General features: G+C 49.1%; 1 long non-coding RNA gene across 1 annotated transcript; it reads left to right on the forward strand.

The window, feature by feature from the left end:
* Positions 1-1,950: 1,950 nt before the first annotated feature.
* Positions 1,951-11,361, forward strand: LOC139826958 (uncharacterized). The gene is made up of 2 exons (XR_011737126.1): positions 1,951-2,097; positions 11,195-11,361. It is a non-coding gene; the product is annotated as an uncharacterized lncRNA (long non-coding RNA).
* The last annotated feature ends 2,099 nt before the right edge of the window (positions 11,362-13,460 follow it).

The raw sequence follows: 13,460 nt of genomic DNA on the forward strand, positions 1-13,460 counted from the left end.
CCATGAGGAGATGGGACACGGTCATAGAATCATAGAACAGTTTTGGGTTGGAAGGGACCTTCAAAGGTTATCCAGTCCAACCCCTGCCATGAGCAGGGACATCTTCACCAGCTCAGGTTGCTCAGAGCCCCATCCAGCCTGGTCTGGGATGTCTCCAGGGATGGGGCATCCACCACCTCTCTTTCACACTGACATAATTTTAGGACATCTGAGGGATCTACTGTCAGGCTCATGAATGTCCTCTGCTCTGAAATTCAGCTCCCAGTCACACTCTGATGTACCTCCAGTGTAACCCGAAAACCCAGCTGAGTGGTGTAACAGAGGTGAAGGGGCAGGAATGTGAGACCAGCCTCCCCAGCAATCAGAGTAGGAGCTCTGCACCAAGCTTTGAGCTCCTCCAAAATGTCCATGAGTTCTGTAACGGATGGAGACCAGCACCGTGAGTGGAGGGATTGCTCTGGAGGAAGGTGTCTTGGCTTTGGGACTCAGGGCTGGGGCAGCCCGGGAAACCCTTGGTCTTGTTGACATGTCTGTGTGCTCGCTGGCCACAGTGGTTACTCTCCATCAGGGAAAGCCTGTGCCTCAGTTTCCCCATCTATTAAGGATGAGTGTAAAGGAAGCATTACACCTCCACACCTCCTCAAGAGACTAAACCAAAATCATGCCAGTGGAATGAAGCAGAACGATTTAATTGTGTTAGCTAATTACATTTCCACACTATTTTCCCATTGTTTACAACGACCAGGGAATGAATCACTATGCATGTTATCACACTGCGCATGTTATCACATTTTGCATTTTGTCACATTTTTCTGTCCCAGTTTCAGCTCTGGAGGCTCCTCCCACTTTTGAGGACCAACCTAAGGAATGGGGTGAGAGCAGCAGGACTGAGGCTCTGGTCCAGTCTGGATACCACCATCGTTTTCCCCTGGGAGCCCCAGGAGATGCTCTGTGGGGAGGACGGAGGCGTTGGGGACCACATCTCCTTGTCCAGCTCCACCAAGAGCCAGTGAGGTGGGCACCTCGGAGAAGGTAGAGGGGGTTTCCCAATGGACATGGGTGCAGGTCTCTAAAGGACCTCTGAGGGATACGTCAAATGAGAAGTTAGTTGGTTTCAGAGCCTGCTGGCTGCGTCAGAAGTCAACTTGTTGACAAGTGGAGGAAATGAGACATCACTTGGCTTTTGGTGGAGAAAACAAAAAGCCCAGTGAATGCTGAGAAGCCACAGTATGGATGGAGCAGGAGGTCCCTTGATGCCCAGAGTGGGGGCATGCCTGTGTCTTCCATCCCTGCTCCTCTGTTAGCAGGTCCTGGGTGGCTTTCTGCCTCACTGTTGGAGACTTATGTCGAGAAGAGCTTGTCCACATGAGTCCATGCTTCAGCACTGGGGCTGTGGGGTCATCTGGGGTCTCTGCTCCAAGCCTGACCTTCAACAAGGTCAGACTGTGTCAAGGACAGGCTTGGCTGTCTCCAAGGTGGAGATTTTCCTCCTCTCTGGGCCATCTCCCAAGGTTCTTAGGGGATCTTTTCTAGTATCTAATGGAAGTTTCTCTTTCTGCAACTTGTGACACTGCTTCTTGTCCCATCACTGAGCACCTCCATCTCCTCCGTACCACGACATGGTTGATCTTTGCTGCTGCAAATGCATACTTCTGATCTGGGGGCAACTTGTGGCCACCAGCTGTTTCCAGCTGGCCACCCCAGCCTGGCCTGTTGCGCAAGGCCAGCATGTCCCCAAGGCAGGACCCTGCACTTGTCCCTCTTGAACCTCTTCAGGTTCTTCCAGCAGCCCTGCCTCCAGCAAGCTGCCCATGCTCCCCACCCTGGTGTTGTTCGCAAACTCACTGAGCGTTGTCCATCCCATCACACAGGTGGTTACAAGAGTGATGGAGGTTGTTAAAAGATCACTTGAGCGTGCCCAGCTCCTCCAACCCTCCCTGGAGCGTGCATGAGAGGGTATCAAAGTGCAGCTGCGGTGGGACATTGCGTCTGTGGGATCGACAGCCCACAATCAGAAGTTGGGTTAACTCTTCGCATCCCTTCTCCTCCCAGCTGTCCGATTTGCTTCCCAAAGAATTCACGGCCTTTCATCATCAGGTAAGAGCGAGGAAAAGTCATTGGGAGTTTATACTTGGATTTAAGAGGAGTTTCATGCTTTTCGTGCGTGTGTGCTGAGGTTTGTGAGGTCAGCTTGGTGCTGCCTGGCATTAGGGGCTGTCCCGCTGCTGCCATCTCCTTATCTAAAGGGTCCTCTTCACAGGGTGGTGGCCCTGAGCCCTGTCCCACCAGCACGGAAACATCCCTGTGATCGTGTGCCCCTGGACTGGGCACTGGAGACGCCAAACCGCGAATCCTGGGGGCAGTTTTGGGTGCCTCAGGCCAAGAAAGGCCTTGAGGTGCTGGAGCGAGTTGAGAGAAGGGAACGGAGCTGGTGAGGGGCTGGAGCACAAGTGTGATGGGAGCGGCTGAGGGACCTGGGGGGTTCAGCTGGAGAACAGGAGCTGACGGGAGACCTTCTGATCTCTGAACTGCCTGAAAGGAGCTTGGAGCCGGGGGGGTCGGGCTCTGCTCCCCAGGAACAAACGCCAGGAGCAGAGGAAACGGCCTCAAGTTGCGCCAGGGGAGGCTGAGGTTGGATGTGGGGAACAATTTCTTCCCCAAAGGGCTGTGGGGCATTGGAACAGGCTGCCCAGGGCAGTGCTGGAGTCACCATCCCTGGAGGGCTGGACAGACGGACATGAGGTTCTCAGGACATGGGGCAGTGCCAGGGCTGGGTTAAGGGTTGGACTTGATGATCTTGAGGGTCTCTTCCAGCGAAAATGATTCTATGATTTCCCTGGCCTTGATTGTCTCCATGAACACACACAGGGACCTTCCAGCTCAAATCCAGTTCTTGTGAATATCACCTCAAGACATGGCAGCATCTGCATGGCCAGACTTAGTCCTGCTCTTAGCGCACAGCACCCACACCATGTCCCTCTGCCACCCAACGACACCTTCATTTGGTGTCCCCCATGTATGGGCTGTAGCCAGGTGTCCCCAACAGGACAGTGACAAATGAGCAGACCTTTGGCGAGGAGTGTGACCAAGGGAAGCCACAGAGGGACGACAAAAACACGAGCAAGGCAAAGATCTGTTTATGGGGCTCAGCAAAGGTTGGTCCAAGGGACTTCCCAGCCCTGGGTGCTGCCTTTTTCAACTGGAAAAGGGATTCTCAGGAGAGGAAAAACACTCCCACATCCCGGTGAGGGCAAACTTCACCCCTGGGCAGCATTCCTGGCCTCAGCTGGTGAATCCATCTCATCTGGGGCACGGGGACACTCTGTGCTTATAAAGTTTGTCTTGGCTTGTGCAACCATGGAAGCTGCTCGTGTCCTGTAACCACTAATATTAATAAATATCCCAGATGCTATTCCAGAGCCAGGAGACGAGATGTTAATGGCACAGGGTTGCTCAGGGCATTCCCGTGTTGTAGGGCTCTCGGTTGTGTCCCAGCCTGAGTCAGGACCTGCCGCTGCCATCAATCGAGCGGGGCACAGCAAATGAGTCAGACATTCTCCACAACACGGCCAGCCCTGCGTGACGTTTTTTGGGGAGTTTGGACATGTAGAAAAGCAAACACCAGCAGCAAAACACGCCTGTGAAGGCAGCAGCAGCAGCAAGAATGGAAAACCTTATCCTGAGCAGCATGATTTATTTGAAGATGTCCCTGCTCATGGCGGGGGCTTGGAATAGATGAGCTTTGTACGTCCCTTCAACCCAAACTGTTCTATGTTTGCATGTTTTAGATGCATCCATGCTATGAGCACACCTGCGAGGTCTTGGGCTTTGTGGTACAATTTTGCTCATGCAAACAGCAGCCAGATCCAGCTCTTCTTCATGTATTAATTAAGCCACACTTTGCCAGATGTGCATCTTCTCTCTATATGCTGAAGGGCCAAGGCAAGGTTTAGCTAAGCTCATGTTTATGCCTCTAAATGCTGGGTCTTTCCAGATGTACAATCCGCATTTGTGAACGGGCAAAGAAAATGGATTAAATATTTCATATTTCATTTCCCCTATGACTCAGAAGTGAAAACTCACTCTCCGGAGCAGCTATTGTGTAAGAGTGGGCTTGGTAAGTGGATTTTACTGTTTGCCACTGTAACCTATCAACCATTCCCGAGAAGAAAAACCTTTCACAGAGCATGAGCAATGCACTGAAAGCAGCAAAAGTAATTTGCTCTGAAAAACGACAGGTTTGTCTAATGTGGAGGGGCTGGTTTTATGCAGGGGATGCAGAAACCCAGCAGCTTTTCAGCCAGCGCACCTAAGCCTGGGTTTATTCAGCTGTTGATAATCTGCTGAGGTTGAACGAACTCCTTGGGAGAGCAACGTGAGGTTGTTCTGTCTTTTCACAGTATCACAGAATCAACTGGGTTGGAAAAGACCTCAGAGATCATCCAGTCCAACCCTTGGTCCAACTCCAGTCCATTGACCAGATCATGGCACTAAGTGCCATGGCCAATCTCAGTTTCAAAACCTCCAGGGCCAGTGAGTCCAGCACCTCCCTGGGCAGCCATTCCAATGCTGACCACTCTCTCTGCACAGAATTGCTTTCTCATCTCCAGCCTCAATTTCCCCTGGCAGAGTTGAAGCCCATGCCCCCTTGTCCTATTGCTGACTGCCTGGGAGAAGAGCCCAATCCCCCCTGGCTAGAACTGCCCTTCAGGTCGTTCTAGAGAGTGCTGAGCTCACCTCTAAGCCTCCTCTGCTCCAGACTGAACAAGCCCAGCTCCCTCAGCCTCTCCCCATAGGTCTTGTGCTCAAGTCCCTTCCCCAGTCTTGTTGCTCTTCTCTGGACCTGCTCCAGAGAAGAGCTGATGTACTGATGAGAAATCAGCATGGAAATTCGTATTTTTTACGGATTTTATTTTCTTTTGTTGCTTCTTTCTCACGTTCAGGTAAGATGAACATGCTTACAGAAAACTCAAAATACGCAAATATCTGTATTTTTACATTTGGAAGTTAAATTAGGGGATTACATATTGTTAAAATGCCTTGATTAGATCTGGTAATTACAGCTGCAATCTCTTGGTGTACGTTCTGCTCCAAGAAAATAAAAATCTCTGGGGTTATTTGGTTTATTTTCTTTCATGTATTGAGGTTTTTGTCTCTTCACATGTCTCAAAGCCTCCCCCTCCAAATAAGATCATTTCACTGGCAAAAAGAAGAGGCAGAAAAGCAGGCAGGAGTGTGGTTGATCTCCGTGCCCTTGGGATAAACCACTTCTTCTCTCTGGCCGGTGCTTTGCGCTCACTTTGCTCTAGCGAGCACAACGCTTGACCCTTGAGCATCATCTCCGTACAAGAGATGCAGCTGGTCCTGCTGAACGTTTTAACAGGAATTAAATCAAAGCAGCTAGAGACACGTCAGCACTTTACTCCCACCATTTCCCCTTCGTGGGGAAGTTGCGGTTCCCTTCTTTCGTGCCAAGGCACAGTCTCCCCTGTACCCACCCCCTGAAAGGACCGTGCCAGGCCCTTCCACAAAATGGGGGAACAAATGCTGAACTTGCTCATGCCACGCTTGCACTTTCATATGTAGCTCAGTTTCCTTCCTATGCTTGGCAGATGGTGGGTAACTCCAAGGCCACTGATGGACGGGGATCTCCAAGGCCACCCAGCCATCTCCTGATGTTAGAATCATAGAATCACAGAATCATTTTGTTTGGAAAAGCCCCTCAAGATCATAGAGTCCAACCATAACCCAACCCTGGCACTGCCCCATGTCCTGAGAACTTCATGTCCGTCTGTCCAACCCTCCAGGGATGGTGACTCCAGCACTGCCCTGGGCAGCCTGTTCCAATGCCCCACAGCCCTTTGGGGAAGAAATTGTTCCCCACATCCAACCTCAACCTCCCCTGGCGCAACTTGAGGCCATTTCCTCTCTTCCTGTCTCCTTTCAGGTGTTCCCTTTGGAGCAGAGTCCAGTCAATGACCACAAAGGTCACAAATCCCCATGGGTCACAGGTCCCCATGGAGTTTTCTTAGGAGCTTCATCTTTGTTTTCTTTCCCTGACTGGCACCCAGGGACAGGCCACTCCCTGGAGGAACCAAGAGTGATGGGATCCCTCCCTGTAAAGGATCACAGAATCCCAGGATGTCAGGGGTTGAAGGGACCTGGAAAGCTCATCCAGTGCAATCCCCCCATGGAGCAGGAACACCCAGCTGAGGTTCCACAGGAAGGTGTCCAGGCGGGTTTGAATGTCTGCAGAGAAGGAGACTCCACAACCTCCCTGGGCAGCCTGGGCCAGGCTCTGACACCCTCACCAGGAACAAGTTTCTTCTCAGATTTAAGTGGAACATTTTGTGTTCCATTTTTTACCTATTGCCCCTTGTCCTATCATTGGTTGTCACCGAGAAGAGCCTGGCTCCATCCTCCTGACGCTCACCCTCTCTGTATCTGTAAACATCAATGAGTCCCCCCTCAGTCTCCTCTTCTCCAGCTCCAGAGCCCCAGCTCCCTCAGCCTTTCCTCACACGGGAGATGCTCCACTCCCTTCAGCATCTTGGTGGCTGCGCTGGACTCTCTCCAGCAGTTCCCTGTCCTTCTGGAGCTGAGGGGCCACAACTGGACACAATATTCCAGGGGTGGTCTCCCCAGGGCAGAGCAGAGGGGCAGGAGAACCTCTCTGACCTACTGACCACCCCCTTCTAACCCACCCCAGGTACCATTGGCCTTCCTGGCCACAAGGGCCCAGTGCTGGCTCATGCTCACCCTGCTGGCCCCAGGACCCCCAGGTCCCTTTCCCCTACACTGCTCTCCAACAGCTCCTTCCCCAACTTACACTGGAACCTGGGGTTGTTCCTGCCCAGCACTAGATACAATGTTTGGTGTTGGGATCTCACCTGCTTAATGGAAAAGACTGAAACAGGGGAAAAGGAATCAGACAGTGACATTTACCAGAAATGAAAGAGGAAGGGATGTGAATGCTGCAGGGTTACACTACGGAAATGTTGTGGTCAGAAGCAGCTGAAAAATTTATGAGGAAAAAATTCTCCTGATCAGACCACTGCTTCAGTGGTCAAGATGCAACAGCATGCAAAGCATAAAATCACAGAATCACAGAACAGTTTTGGGTTGGAAGGACTTTCCCAGCTCCCCCAGTGCCCCTCCTGCCATGACAGGGACATCTTCACCAGCTCAGGTTGCTCAGAGCCCCGTCCAGCCTGGCCTGGGATGTCTCCAGGGATGGTTCATCCACCACCTCTCTGCCCAACCTGGGCCAGGCTCTCACCATCCTCAGGGCAACAATTTCTTCCTAATGTCTGGTCTGAATCTCCCTCCTTTAGTTTAAAACCATCACCCCTTGTCCTATCGCAACAGGCCCTGCTCAAAAGTCTGTCCCCATCTTTTTTATAGGTCCCTCTCAGATACAGAAAGGCTGCAATAAGGTCTCCAATGCATGAAGTTTAAGAGAAGGGAAGATTTGGCTTGTGATCACAATGTCAGGAGGAGACTTGCCAGAGTCATCTTTTTTTGGACAAGGTGCTGGTGAAGTTCGTTGCAGGATTTGAGGCTCCATCCAGACCTCAAAGCATGCAATTCCCCATGGCTGAACCACAGCCACTCTCCTGCCCTTCAAAGATGGGGATTTTTGGGGTTGGAAGGGGCTCATGTCCCAGCAGGACAGTGCTTCTTCCTCCCCTCAGCTGCTCTTGGCCTTGGGAGGAGAGGTGAATCAGGGTGAATGGCGATGTCTGCATGCAAAAGCACCGGGAGAAGTATCAGTGGCAGGGTGGTGGGGGTGGCTGGTGTTGATAACCAGGGCTGCAATGGGAGGTGACCAAATGGGGAACGCTGGAAATGGGCCATGTCGGTCCAGCCCAGGCAACCATGGGCTGATATGGTCGCCATGCAGCCGAGCCCCCAGCACAGAGCCATGTTCTAATAATCATAGAATCACAGAATGGTTTGGGTTGGAAGGGACCTCCCAAGTTCATCCAGTGCCACCCCTGCCATGAGCAGGGACATCTTCACCAGCTCAGGTTGCTCAGAGCCCCGTCCAGCCTGGTCTGGGATGTCTCCAGGGATGGGTGCAGTGAGGTGCTGGCGTCTCCACTGTCCCCCTACTCCATGGGTCAACAGTTCTACCCACACCACTCCTGATCAACACGTGTCTGCTCTAAAAACCATCCAGTGCTGGAGGTGCCATGTCCTTCCTGAACATCCACCATGGACTTAGAAAGCAACCCAAGAGCCCCTTTCCCTCTGCAGCTGGTAAATGAGGAGAAGGGTGTCCCACATTTTCTCCCAGCCATACAACACCCTTGAGCTCTGCCAGGCTCCTGGTTCCCAAAATTGCTCTCAGATACGCTTTATGCAGAACCTCCTGTGCTTTTCCAAGAAAGATTGGACCAGATGATCCTTGTGGTCTCTTCCAACCTGATTATGTGATTGTCTCCAGGTGGTTGTTCACCCCGTATCCAAGAAGGACTTTGCCCTGGCTGCCCTGGAGGGAACCAGGAAACCCTTCCAGGGTGCTCAGCCCTCCCCATCCACTGCTCTTCACATGATACCGTCTACTCAGAGATAAAAATACCCGTGGTCCAAGGAGGGATGCGCCCAGCTGGGAAGAGATAACGTTTCGATCACAGAAATGTGCACCAGCGAGTTTCCAGTTACACATTAACGGGAAATGGGGGAGAGCGGCGGTGACGCACGAATGGGCAGAAGAATTTGTGGCAGGAATGCTCATGTTGCTCAGCTCACACAGAAGGGACGACGGAAGGGACAGTTCTGTCCTGACGTGCCCCTGCACAAGCCAGGGCTGGCAGTAGCAGGTCTCTGTGAACTGGGGACATTGAGTGGCCCCAGGTGAACAGGCCAAGCTTTCTGGATCAGATCTGTGTCCATCAGGCCAGAATCAACTCAGAGTAGGAGTCTGTCAGACTGATAACAGCTTGTACTTCGAAGGAAGGTGTGAGAACCCTTCAAATGTGGAGAAGTTCTCATAAAACTGAGAAGATGCTCTTAAAGCTCGGGCCTTGAACCTCAACACAGACACTGATTGCTGAAGATAGAAAATCCAGCTGGAGATAGAGGCATAGAATCATTTTGGTTGGAAGAGACCCTTAAGATCGTTGAGTCCAACGATAACCTAAATCCAGCACTACCCCATGTCCCTGAGAACCTCATTTCCACACCTGTTCAACCCTTCTGGGGATGGTGACTCCACCACTGTCCTGGGCAGCCTGTTCCATTTTTGGAGCCTGTTGATGTCCTCAGCTCAGCCTTACCTCAGGGGATGATTTTGTGGCCACCTTCTGAGCAGCTTCACGGGTCCATCTTCACCCTTCTTGAGCATGTCCTCAAGTCTGTCATATTACACTGCAACCACCCTCATCCTTTCCCGTCTTTTCTCACAACAAATCCAGGCAACTGGGAGCAATCCACACCTCCTTGACTTGTGAACACACCATCTAGGGACAGACACAGACTTCTCTTATGCTTCGTGCATCAGAGACCTTAGTGCAGCTTTTCCGTACTTAAAAGGGGTCTGTAAGAAAGATGGGGACAGACTTTTGAGCAGGGCCTGTTGTGATAGGACAAGGGGTGATGGTTTTAAACTAAAGGAGGGAGATTCAGGCCAGACATGAGGAAGAAATTGTTGCCCCGAGGGCGGTGAGAGCCTGGCCCAGGTTGTCCAGAGAGGTGGTGGATGAACCATCCCTGGAGACATCCCAGGCCAGGCTGGACGGGGCTCTGAGCAACCTGAGCTGGTGAAGATGTCCCTGCTCATGGCAGGGGTGGCACTGGGGGAACTTTGAAGGTCCCTTCCAACCCAAATTGTTCTATGATTCTACGGCATCGCCCTCATCTCCTCTCTTTGCCTCCCCCCACCTGCTCCCAGATCACAAGATGGGAGATAACAGGAAAGGCTGCACTAGGATCCACCTGATTTACACCAGCAGAGAGGTCACCTCCATTGGAAAGCACCAAGAATTACCTCCTGGATAAACTTAGAAACAGTTATGGTCCCACACTTGGATGGATGAAGAACAGAATCTAAGTCCTGCTCCAGATGGGCAGATGCTTCCTCTATTCGTAGACCCTGACATTCATATCTAGTCATGAGCAACCAGAAAAAGAGCAGGAAAGCTGCCAGTTCTTGGAAGAAAACAAACCCCATTAACCTGCCAAGCGTCCCTGCTCAGAGATATTTACCCTTTTGATGTGTTCTCATGGAAATTAATCCCAGTCTCACCCCTCCAGGTATAGTAAATATTATGAGTGAGGAATGGGGAGAGGCCAGGACAGCAGAGCCGGGGGAACAAAGCTGCTTGGGTGTACCAACCTTCACCGAAATGTGGTGGAACAGGTCCAAGCAGGACGTAGCAGGGCTGTACGGGCTCTCTTCCAGCTCGGCTGGACCTCTATTTCCCCACGGCCATCTCGGCTGCAGGACGATTTGTTCCGCCCCAGTTTAACCTGGGGGAGGCTGATTCATCTCCTGGGCTCCTCAAGAGCCACTTCAAGGTTTCTTCAACTCTTACCAGGTTACAACAAGCTCCAAAGAGGGATTTTTTTCTTCTGCTGGGGAATGTCAAAGCATGCAAAACGCAAGAAATTATACCGATGGGGAAAAATAAGATTCATCTACTTAGCACGCTCTGTGAACCTTATTTTTCCCCATTATCATTTCTTGCTTTTTGCATGCTTTGTGAACCTTGTTTTTCCCAATCCGTAGAGTTTTTAAATGGCAAAAATAAAAGAGCAGTGTCAGTGTCTCAGGTGTTACCTCTTGCCCTGCCATGGCTGTAGGACATATGCACCCGTCCCATTCGCATCCGCATGGCACCCCCACGTGGGGAAAGCCCAGAGGTTCCATCACCAACCTGAACGTTTTCCTTCCGATGGACGAGCAGAACTTTCTGGGGTGAAAGAATGAAGATATAGAAACTGAGATTGAATAACTAATTAAGGGAAATCCAGATAAAACAGTGGCTGTGCTGGGAAAGCTCTGCCAGGGCATCATTGCTTGAGTACATGGGTTGTGTCGAGCGACCAAGGTGGGACCAGGACGCATTAACCCTCATTTTCCACCCCATCCCGAGAAGCAGAGGGGTGCGAGTAGCCCCCAAACCAGATGTTGGGCTCCCCCCAGCCTGAGATGCGCTCATAGTTTGCCATCTCCGTGTTCCCCGCCCAGAACCTGTCCCAGTCTCATTGGAGCATCAGTGAGGGCTGGAGGAGAAAGGAGGAGGTGGAAACATCTGGAGGCACAACATCTGGAGGCTGGAAACATTTAATTCGGTGCCACCATCACCTCTGAAGCCACGGGAGAAACACTCAGAATAAACCACAGCTGTCAGATAAGCCCAAGCTCAATTTCTGGCTTTATTTGCTCCTCGGAGTGATCATCTCCCACACCGGCAAAAACACAGGTAGGGAAGGGAACCGCTGTACCACCGCCCAAGATATCACGGTTCATTATTAACGATAATTTAGTACCTTTTCTTTTGGTATTTTTTTCGATAATTTCATACTTTATAATTTTTTAGTCTTTTTTTATACTTTCATCTCTTAGTTTTCATTTTTTTCATTCTTTGGTTCTTAAGTATCTATTTGTCTATCTGTCTATTTATCTGTATGTCTATCTATCTATTTACTTATCTATCTATTCGTCTGTTTATCTACCTATTTATCTGGCTGTCTATCTATCAATCAATTATCTATCTATATGTATATCTATTTATCTATCTACCTATTCATCTATCTGTCTATCCATCTACCTATCTATTTGTCTATCTATATGTCTCTCTGTCTGTCTATCTATCTATCTATCTATCTATCTATCTATCTATCTATCTATCTATCTATCTACCTATTTGTCTGTCTATATGTCTGTCTGTCTATCTATCTATCTATTTGTCTATCTATTATCTATCTATCTATCTATCTATCTATCTATCTATCTATCTATCTACCTATCTACCTATCTTTTAATCTGTCTATTTGTCTATCTATATGTCTGTCTGTCTATCTATCTATCTATCTATCTACCTACCTACCTATTTGTCTGTCTATATGTCTGTCTATCTATCTATCTATCTATCTATCTATCTATCTATCTATCTATCATCTACCTACCTACCTACCTACCTATTTGTCTGTCTATATGTCTGTCTGTCTATCTATCTATCTATCTATCTATCCATTTATCTACCTATCCATCCATTTATCCATCCATTTATCCATCCATTTATCCATCCATTTATCCATCCATTTATCCATCCATTTATCCATCCATCCATCCATCCATCCATCCATCCATCCATCCATCCCTCCCTTTACCTATCATCTACCTATCGCAGCCATTAAGCTTTTTATTTTCCAAATATTAATATCTAATCTAAAACATCTATTCCCCTCTATTCCTACATATTCATATTTAATATAAAAAATATCAACCCCTATATATATCCCCCTATATTTCTGTATTTAACATGAAAGCTGACTTCCCCGGAGGAGGCCGTTACCACGTAACTCTGTGTCCGCAGCCCCTCCTGCCGCGGTTTCCCTTGGCGAGCAAACCCTTCTGCCAGGAAAACTCCTGCCAGATCAGCAGGAAACAAAACATATCTGCTTGATCAGCAACTTCTTGCATTTACTGGTGGAAATGTTTCTCCGCCGCTGAGGTTTTTGCAGCCAGAGCTGCCTCGTGGGGTAAATAACATGGGGTAAAATAGGCCGGGTTTTGCTCCAAAACTCATCCTTAAGGGTCCTTAAAAACAAATAAGAATTTACCTTGCTCGCCGTGAGCTTTTTGTGCTTAAAAAAGGTTTAAAACCCTTCAGGGATTAAAGAATAACGAGGCTCCGAAGCGATGCCTTTTACACCAAGGATGGGAATGGTGTAAACCGCTGTTCCTTGGGGTTTGTCTCCGATTTTTTGCTTTTATGGCCAGATTCTTCCTTTTTTTAGATGTTTTCAGCTGTTGTCACCATCAGCTGGTATTTGGCTTTTGGGGTTTCCAACCTTAATGTCTCATGTCTGTTGGGTGTAATGTAACTCTTTGGGATTGTATTCGGTAGCCTCTTTCCTATAAAATAAAGTAAGATGAAATCAAAGAGAAGGAAATGAGATAAAGTACAATAAATGACATAAAATAACAGAACGTAAAATAATAGAAATAAACTAAAATGAAGTGAAAATACATAATATAAAATAATAGAAATAAAATGCAGTAAATTTTAAAATAAAAAATAAAATGACATAGTAAGAAGATAAAACAATAAACAATAAAATAAAGTAAAAGAAAATAATTTTAAAAACCCATTTATTCCACCTGGCTTAGTGACACTGTTGAGCTCCTGTGTTTCTCAGCTAATTCGATGCTGCTCTCCCCCAAAATCTCACCCCCATGGTCCCTCCTGGAGAGGTTGCAGCAGGGGATAAACCTCTGCAAACAGCCA

Source organism: Patagioenas fasciata, chromosome 1 (assembly GCF_037038585.1).
Source record: "Patagioenas fasciata isolate bPatFas1 chromosome 1, bPatFas1.hap1, whole genome shotgun sequence".
Lineage (NCBI taxonomy): Eukaryota > Metazoa > Chordata > Aves > Columbiformes > Columbidae > Patagioenas > Patagioenas fasciata.